This window comes from Eleutherodactylus coqui, chromosome 1 (assembly GCF_035609145.1).
Source record: "Eleutherodactylus coqui strain aEleCoq1 chromosome 1, aEleCoq1.hap1, whole genome shotgun sequence".
Lineage (NCBI taxonomy): Eukaryota > Metazoa > Chordata > Amphibia > Anura > Eleutherodactylidae > Eleutherodactylus > Eleutherodactylus coqui.
In genome coordinates this window covers 332058780-332068422 of record NC_089837.1, presented here as the reverse complement: position 1 = coordinate 332068422, position 9643 = coordinate 332058780, and the positions used below count along the sequence as shown (strand labels likewise).

General features: G+C 50.1%; 1 long non-coding RNA gene across 1 annotated transcript; it reads left to right on the top strand.

The window, feature by feature from the left end:
• The first annotated feature begins 351 nt into the window (after nucleotides 1-351).
• On the top strand, nucleotides 352-2573 carry LOC136612175 (uncharacterized). Its single transcript, XR_010790361.1, has 2 exons — nucleotides 352-476; nucleotides 2269-2573. It is a non-coding gene; the product is annotated as an uncharacterized lncRNA (long non-coding RNA).
• Nucleotides 2574-9643: the final 7070 nt, after the last annotated feature.

The following is a 9643-nucleotide window of genomic DNA, read 5'->3' as shown; positions in this document are numbered from 1 at the left end:
ATGGTCTAGCAATTTTTACAAGCATTCTACATATGTAGTTATTAAAATTGCAATTGTCTGATTCAACCCCAAAAACATACCTTCACAGCTGCATGTGCAATCTGTTACTTGGGCCCTCGGAGTCACTGTGGTGGAGCCAACGCCTTCCCAATTGACTGTTTGTACAGGGACCATTCTGCTTACATTGACCCTCCATGTGCTTGTGACATCATACTAGAAGTGCTGCTGTAAAGGTTTTTTGGAGTGAACAGCACACAGACAATTACTTGTCTGTGTCATTGGGTAAAGCTGCTACCGCTAGGGGATGGACACAGAGCAAAATAAGAGTTTGTCCCTCCCACTAGCTATACCCCTCCTGCAGGCACTGAGATACAGTTTACCCCTCCTGCAGGCCCATAGCAGGCGGGCCTTCCTGCTCTCTAGGTCTCTGCGCTTATCCCCTAGCTGGGAGCTGAAATGAAGAAAATAAAGACACGGTGAGTAAACGGGATTCGTAAGTATGGCACTACCACCCCTCACCTCCCTACTTCCATCTCCCCCTCCTCCTAAGCAGATAAATGGAGGTGAACCTCTCACTGGCGCTCCTTTAGGCTCTGACGCTGTGGTTGGCACTGCCTTACCCTGCGACATTACAGTTGCAGATCACTGGTCCTTTCAGGTACCACTAGCACTTTTGGGTCCTGTCATCGCAAAAGTGTAGATTTTTAACCATTTGTAGAGCTGCGCCATTTTATTGCTATGATTGTAAAGGCGGAAATGGCATTATGGACATGTTTTAGATCAGTGGTCCCCAACCTATTTGGCACCAGGGACCGGCTTCAAGCAAGAACATTTTTACAAGGCCCGGCAAGGTTGGGCGGGACATGGGCGGGGCTTTGGTTATATGGGGCAGGGTTATGAAGGGGGTTGGAGTTTAGTGCATTCTTATTTAATTATGACATTTAGAATGTCCTGGCAGTACACACATAGGGCAGTATATAATCTATCCCTCCCCCAGCACACACATAGGGCAACATATAATTTATCCCCCCCCAGCACACACATAGGGCAACATATAATTTATCTCCCCCCTCCCCCCCAGCACACACATAGGGCAGCATATAATTTATCTCCCCCCCCAGCACACACATAGGGCAGCATATAATTTATCTCCCACCCCAGTAATTAGCAGCCCCCCCAGTAATTAGCAGCGCCTCTCCCTGTAATAAAGAGCCCCCCCCCCTCAGTAATAAGCAGCCCCCCCCAGTAATAGGCAGCCCCCTCCCTTAGTAATAGGCAGCCCCCCCAGTAGTAAGCAGACCCCCCAGTAGTAAGCAGACCCCCCCAGTAATAACAGTAATAAGCAGCCCCCCCCAGTTGTAAGCAGCCCCCCCGTAATAAACATCCCCCCCAGTTGTAAGCAGCCCGCCCCCCCCCAGTAACAGGCATCCCCCCCTGTAGTAAGCAGCCCCCACCCCTCAGTAATAACCAGAACCCCCCCCCCCCCTTCAACCCATATACTTACCTCCTCCCCGCTGTCATCGTCGGTCCCTCTCTGCTTGCCCAGACGTCAGTGTGCAGCCCGGCACGCTTCCTCCCCGAGTCCTCTCCTGCGGAACTTATGAGCAGGGAACTTGGGGAGGAGGTTCCTGGTTGCACACGGAGGTCAGTGTGTGCCGGGACCAGCGCTGGTAATCGCCTCAGTGGTCAGCGGTGTCGGCATGCTGCGGGCCACATAGCACAAGGCAGCGGGCCCGATTCTGCCCGCAGGCCTTGTGTTTCGAAGAAAAGTTCCGCGGACCGGCGCTGACCTCCTAACGGCCCGGCCCCGGTCTGCGAACCGGTGGTTGGGGACCCCTGTTTTAGATGACGTGACAGCCGTTTGTCATCAGTATTTGCCTTTTGCGATCTACTGGGCAAATGTTGTCGGCATTTGTCCAATAGAAAATAATTGCAATACTGATGCAAATATGCTGATAGATCGTGAAAAGGCTGCAAACCTTCCACAGCAGAATTGGCTGCAGAAAATCCACAGGATTTTACAGAATCAGCAGTGTGGATGAGACTTCAAGGAATCTCAAGCAAACGCTGCAGTGGAAATCCGTCGCGTAAAATAACCTACAGTGCAGATTTTAATTCTGCATCTTGTCAATCCATGCTGCGGATTCTTAGCGCTGATTTCACCGTTTCATAAATGGAGTTGGTATAATTGGCAATGACCTTTTCTATTCCGTTGTCACCGGCATTTGGTATCTATGCAGTCTTAAAAAGATGTTTGTAATTTTTCAGATTAACAAATGATGAAAGTGATGAAGAAGAGTCGTCTGATGAGGAAGAAGAAGAGGGTAGTAGTGATGCTGCGAAAGGAAGTGATGAAGCCTCTGGAGAGGAGAGTGAGGAGGAGGAGGAGGATGATAAGGCAGCCTGTAGTAAACCTGTTGTTTGGAAAGGAGTCAAAAAGAGACTCAGAGACTGAATTGGGAAAACCATGATCGTCACATCCCTCTGTATGAAATCATATATGTATAGTATTTTGTACTGTAAATGTACATGTTGAGTATTAAAATTAATTTAAATTTTCATTAGTCATCACATATTGGGCACTAATATTGATTTGTTTTAACCTTTGGCTGACAGCTGATGTACATCGGATATGCATGGGGTTTGTATGAAGTGGGCCCTATCTGGCTATTAACAAGTAAAGGCCCGTTTAGACAACGATTATCGCTCAAAAGCCGTCTTTTGAGTGATAATCGTTGTGTCTAATTGCACTGACATTGTCCAGTTTTCGTTAAGCAGTCGCTGAACTTTCAGCATGCTGAAAGATAGCGATCAGTTATCAGGCATTCACAGTGGAATACAGCTGATACTATTGTTTCAGTTGTATCCCGCTCTCTGAAGACAGGCGGGGGATATAAAGAACACAGCTGTCCAGCTGTGTTCATCCCCCGCTCGGAGCGCTTGGCTGTATAACAGCCGGTCGCTCTGAGCAGGTAACAGCTGGATGCAGAAGACATGCAGCCCCGCTTGTCTTCTGCATCCCCTGCTTGGAGCGCAAGGTGATCGCTCAACGTTTGAGCAATCACCTTGCGCTATAAATGGAAACCCGATTATTGCTCAAAAGACATCTTTTGAGTGATAGTAATTGTGTTTAAATGGGCCTTTACTAGATATGAGCAAGCACACTTGGCAAGGTCAGTTACTCGAGCGAGCCTCGCTCATCTCGACTAACTGCCCTCTCCTCCGAGCGTGCGTGCGCGGTGGGGGTGGGGGTGGGGGTGGGGGTGGAAGAGAGAGACATCCCGCTCCCCTCCGCTCTTCCCTGCCGACCCCGCTATCTCACCGAGCACGCTCGGAGAAGAAGGCAGTTACTTGAGATGAGCAAGGCTCGCTCAAGTAACTGACCTTACCGAGCGTGCTCACTTATCTCTAGCCTTTACATCTTGTGGTCAGTACTGGCAGCAGCATTTAAATGGCCCAACAGAAGGGGCTCCCACTGTCTGCCGATCTCTGAGATCTCGGGGTGCCATTCATTGTGGAGGCCTGAGAGCTGCCATGGATTTTCGCCTATAGAATGTCTGCAAAAATACAATATACTGTGATACTGAGAAATTGCAGTATGTTATAAGCATTCAAATGATTGCAAGTTTAAAGTTCCCTGTGGGAACAAACAAAAAAATGTAAAAATTAGAAATCTGTTTACCTTAAGAAAAAAAAGGAAAGTTTCAACCCCCCCCTTCTTATTTTTAACATTGGATTTATTAAAGTCCTATCAATGAATTTGTAAAACAAACAAAAAGATTTATCCCACACAGTGAAAAGAAATACACAACACTAAAATTGTGTTGTTTTTGGTCATCCTGTCTCGAAGAAAAGATTTAAGAAGCATTTAAAGAGTCATGATGTATCTGAAAATAATACCAATAGAAACTGCAGGATGTGCTGCAAACAAATGAGCCCTCCTACAGCCTCATCGACAGAAAAGTAAAGTCACGGGGTTAGAAGATGACAATGAAACTTTTAGTACGTAACTTTTTTTTCTTTACAAAAAATATGGCCGTATCAAATTTATGCTTTATTCGTCCTGACCCACAGAATAAAGTCAGCTGCACCAGGTACGCCGTAAACACAAGATGCCCCCCAAACTAGCACAAGGGTTTTTTCCATTTCATACCACGGAGAAATATTTAAAAGTTTTTCAGTACGATAAGTTGTACCATAGAAAACTACAGCTTGTCCTGCAAAAAACAACACCTCGAGGCAGCTATGTCGATTGAAAAATTAAATTTTTTTTTAAAGCCGGGCAACCGCTTAAATTTTTTTTTCAACAGCTGTCCATGCAATAAAATAATAAAAAATACAAACTGTGACCTCTGATTGGCTGCAGTGGTCACCTGACTTCCACTTTCAGTACAATCAGACCTCACAGGAGCTGCTGCACCGTTATCCAGGGGTAGAAGAAAGTTGTTTTGCGGGAAAACGCCTCAATAGAAATGGTGTCCACGGCATCGGGGATCCTGTTTGCTAAGGACACGGCTCCTACGGAGCAGGAGAGGTTGGTCCTATGGATGAGGAAGCCCAAGGTAACAGTAGTGCCGCATATTTCTTGTGTGACACCCTTGTGCTGGTGACATCGACGACGCCTGGAGTTCTGTGGTGTTCGGACGCAGCGCCTACAGAGTGGAAGGGGTCAGTGATGATTGCAGAAGGCCCATGAAACAAGTGCCTTATGGCCACCAGATCGGGGCGTTGCACATGACATGTATATGCTGGTGAGAGACGCCACATGATGGCAAACGCAGCGTATTATGCAGTGAAAAAATTCCATGGGACTTACCCATAAGTTGTGATTGTGTAAGGAGATGCAGGGTTATGACACAATTCTATACAGCATGTGGAAGCGATGGGTACACATATGTATTTGCCTACTGACAGAGTTATACCCACATGCAGATCCGCGACAGAATAGCCTTGGCATTCTGCTGTGCTTTTACAGCCATGTGAATACAACCTTCGGACATGTTCACATGTTGCAGATTTTCTGCTGCAGAGAAAAATCCACACTAAAATCTGTAATGATGCGCATTTGCCACAGATTTAACCCCCTCATTTGAAGAGTAGAAACTCGCTGTGAAAATTCGCAGCTCAAAAAAAATGTTGCGGATTTAAATTCTGCGTCGCTTGTCATTTTATGCTGCAGGTCTTCCCCACAGCATGCGGACGGCGTTTCTTAAAATCCCATCCACAATTCCTGTACTATAAATGCTGTGGGTGTTTTCCACGTGGGAATGCACCTTAAGGCCACCTTCACACATGGCAGAGTCGCTGCGGCTTTCCGCAGGAAATACACACCACATCCACAGCTAAATGGTGCCCATTTGGCTGCAGTTTTTTATTGCAGATCCTAACCTCTGTAGTTCAAGAATTGAATTCTGTAACATAAATGGACATTCTGCAGATTTGTCGCAGAAAATTTCCGCACCGTGTGAATATTTTTGAAAATTCCTGCCTCTGGATTGTACTGTAAGGCTGGGTTCAGATGGGGCGGAAATTCCGCCGGCAATCTTAAGGCCGAGCTTAAACACCAAAGTGGACAAGATTTGCGCAACATGCAATGTCAGTAGCCCATTGATTTTTATTGGGCCACTCATACTTAGGTGTGTGAAAAAACACATCATTCACGTGAAAGAGAACTGCAGCATGCACTATAATGTTTGGAGATTGGCATCACGCAGCAAACAAACATCACTGTGTAGTTGTTGTGCAGCGCGCCGCTTCTCACGGCCATAATAATGGTGGCCAAAAACAATTGTACTATATTTTTCAGTGTATCCTCCATATATATATGGTGGCAAATTCTGAATATGAATTCACATGAAAAATGCGTCAAACAGACGCGTACTTTGGAGGCAGAATTACCGTGGACATTCACACGTAGTGAAACCAGTGCGGATTTTCCGGAAGGAGAATTTGGACCAAAATCTGCATCAAATTCCATGTAAAAAAACCGCACAATTGGTGTGGACTTCAAAGGGGTGACGTCTGCTGCGGTGCCAAGTCAAAGGGCGAAATCTGTTGCAAATCTGTTTAATAAAATACAAAAAAAAATCAACAATGGTGCAGAATGTGATGTAAATATTCCGCTGTGGAAAACCTGCATCGATTCTGTTACGTGTACCCTATGGCTGGGTTCACACAATCCAGAATTGCCGCAGAATTTCGGTGCAGACTTTCTGCAAGGAAATTCCACTGGCAATTCTAATCCCGGGATGAAGCAGCAAATTGGACGAGATTCGCTAAATTCTAGTCCACATGCTGCGGCCAAGCTGCGCTGAAATTAACATGGCGCACGGAAATCCAAGCCGCAGCATGTCAATATTATTGCAGTTTCCGCTGCGGTCAACTCTCTTCTTAATGGGGAAGAGCTGGCCGCAGAGGAATAAGCCGCTTGAAAACCCGCTGGACTTCAAGCTGCGGAAATCTTGTGGAATTTCCGTGCTGTCCCACTGCGGAAATTCGCGTGAGATTTCCGCGGGATTTCCATCCTGTGTGACCGCAGCCTAAGGTCTCCCTCACACATGCGTTCCGGTAAGCACCGCGATTTAAATCACGGTGGTTTACCGCAATTTTACTTTCGCTTTTAGCCTCAGGGAGCTGCGGCTGACAGCGGAGTTTAACATATCTCACCATTGATGAGGTGCGCTAAACAGGCAAAAATAGAACAGCCACCGCTCGAAAATCACGGCACTGCGATGGAGCTGCTGTATAAGCGGTCTCATTGAAAAAAAATTTTATTACAAAGGAAAAAGGGAGGAGTTCATAGAGATGAGTACTTACGCACCCGAGTACCGCCATTTTCGAGTACTTCAGTACTCGCGCGTAAAGATTCAGGGGGCACCGGGGGGGCGGGGAGAGGCGCGGCGGTGCGGGGGGTAGCAGCGGGGAACAGGGGGGAGCCCTCTCTCTCTCCCTCTCCCCCCCACTCCCCGCCGCAACCCCCCGCGCCGCCACGGCGCCCCCCGAATTTTTTCGCCCGAGTACAGAAGTACTCGAAAATCGCGGTACTCGGGCGAAAAAGGGGCGGGGCCGAGCACGTTCGCTCATCTCTAGGAGTTAATGCAATTTATATGAATAATATCTACAATACATAGGTAAAAAGGATGAAAACGCCTGTGCTTGGTAATTTATGAGAAGAAATTCATCATGAGAAATTAGGGTAATACAATAGTGTTTAATTCATCCATGCATTTTTCCACCTGAACACCATAAGGCATTAAGCCTCAAAAGAGCGGAAAAACTGTATTAAAAACCTCCAGAAAAATGCATGCTGGGTCTTGGCCAAATAGTGCCTATAGTTGAAGAACAGGAAATTGCAAAGAAATTGCAAAACTGAAGCAAAAGATTGTCAGGACAGCACCAGGACTGACGATGAAATGGGTTAACCAGGCGTCCGCCATGTAATGGGACACAGGCAGGATATCATTGCGCAGTACAAGTGTCTCTCCCTCGAGGGTCAGCTGTCTGAGGCTCCACAGTCCATCTTTACGTTGACTTTGGGCAAGAGATTTTGCCAATACTCTAGGACTGCATGATCTTTTCCGAATGTGACTCCCAGGATCTTCATAAAGTCCAGCTGGATGGAGAAAGGGGACGTACTATGGACTCCAACCTCCCGCAGTTGACTTTGGCTCCTGTAGCTTGACCATATTCCTCACAGGTCCGGATAATCACCATCACGAAGTTCATTGTCGAGCAAATACTTGGCCACCTGGTTCTCTGGATTTCTATGAATAGACTCTGTAAGGATAGACTCTGTAAAGAAATTCATGACACAAAAAAAAGAGAAGATGTGAAAGAAGGCAGTTTTATCTGAGCACAAAAGAGACCCAAGGTTATGGACGGAAGCGGGGGACCAGAGCCAGAAAAAGGTCCGGTCCCGCCAAAAAGCAAAGAGGGATGCGGTCGGAAGCAGGGGACCGTCGTGAGAAAAAGCGCCGGTCCCGCCAAAAAGCAAAGTGGGATGCGGGCGGAAGCGGGCGACCGTCGCCAGAAGGAGGGCCGGTCCCGCCAAAAAGCAAAGAGGGATGCGGGCGGAAGCAGGGGACTGTCACCTGAAAGAGGGCCGGTCCCGCCGAAAAGCAAAGAGGGATGCGGGCGGAAGCGGGGGACCGTCGCCAGAAGGAGGGACGGTCCCGCGGAAAAGCAAAGAGGGATGCGGGCGGAAGCGGGGGACCGTCGCCAGAAAGAGGGCCGGTCCCTCCAAAAAGAAAAGAGGGATGCGGGCGGAAGCAGGGGACCGTCGCCAAAAAGAGGGCCGGTCCCGCCGAAAAGCAAAGAGGGATGCGGGCGGAAGCAGGGGACCATCGCCAAAAAGAGGGCCGGTCTCGCCGAATAGGAAAGAGGGATGCGGGCAGAAGCGGGGGACCTTCAGCCGAAAGAGGGCCGGTCCCGCCAAAAAGCAAAGAGGGATGCGGCGGAAGCGGGGGACCATCGCCAGAAGGAGGGCCGATCCCGCCAAAAAGCAAAGAGGGATGCGGCGGAAGCGGGGGACCATCGCCAGAAGGAGGGCCGGTCCCGCCAAAAAGCAAAGAGGGATGCGGGCGGAAGCGGGGGACCGTCGCCAGAAAGAGGGCCGGTCCCGTCAAAAAGCAAAGAGGGATGCGGGCGGAAGCGGGGGACCGTCGCCAGAAAGAGGGCCGGTCCCGCCAAAAAGCAAAGAGGGATGCGGGCGGAAGCAGGGGACCGTCGCCAAAAAGAGGGTCGGTCCCGTCGAAAAGCAAAGAGGGATGCGGGCGGAAGCAGGGGACCGTCACCAAAAAGAGGGCCGGTCCCGCCGAGAAGCAAAGAGGGATGCGGGCGGAAGCGGGGGACCGTCGCCAGAAAGAGGGCCGGTCCCGCCGAAAAGCAAAGAGGGATGCGGGCGGAAGCGGGGGACCGTCGCCAGAAAGAGGGCCGATCCTGCCGAAAAGCAAAGAGGGATGCGGGCGGAAGCAGGGGACCGTCGCCAGAAAGAGGGCCGGTCCCGCCAAAAAGCAAAGAGGGATGCGGGCGGAAGCAGGGGACCGTCGCCAAAAAGAGGGTCCGTTCCGCCGAAAAGCAAAGAGGGAACCGAAAAGCAAAGAGGTATGCGGGCGGAGCGGGGGACCGTCGCCAGAAGGAGGACCGGTCCCGCCGAAAAGCAAAGAGGGATGCGGGCGGAAGCGGGGGACCGTCGCCAGAAGGAGGGCCGGTCCCGCCGAAAAGCAAAGAGGGATGCGGGCGGAAGCGGGGGACCGTCACCAGAAAGAGGGCCGGTCCCTCCAAAAAGCAAAGAGGGATGCGGGCGGAAGCAGGGGACCGTCGCCAAAAAGAGGGCCGGTCCCGCCGAAGAGCAAAGAGGGATGCGGGCGGAAGCAGGGGACCGTCGCCAAAAAGAGGGCCGGTCCCACCGAAAAGCAAAGAGGGATGCGTGCGGAAGCGGGGGACCGTCGCCAGAAAAAGGGCCGGTCCGGCCAAAAAGCAAAGAGGGATGCGGGCGGAAGCGGGGGACCGTCGCCAGAAAGAGGGCCGGTCCCGCCAAAAAGCAAAGAGGGATGCGGGGGACCGTCACCAGAAAGGGGACCGATCCTGCCAAAAAGCAAAGAGGGATGCGGGTGGAAGCGGGGGACCTTCGCCAGAAAAGGGC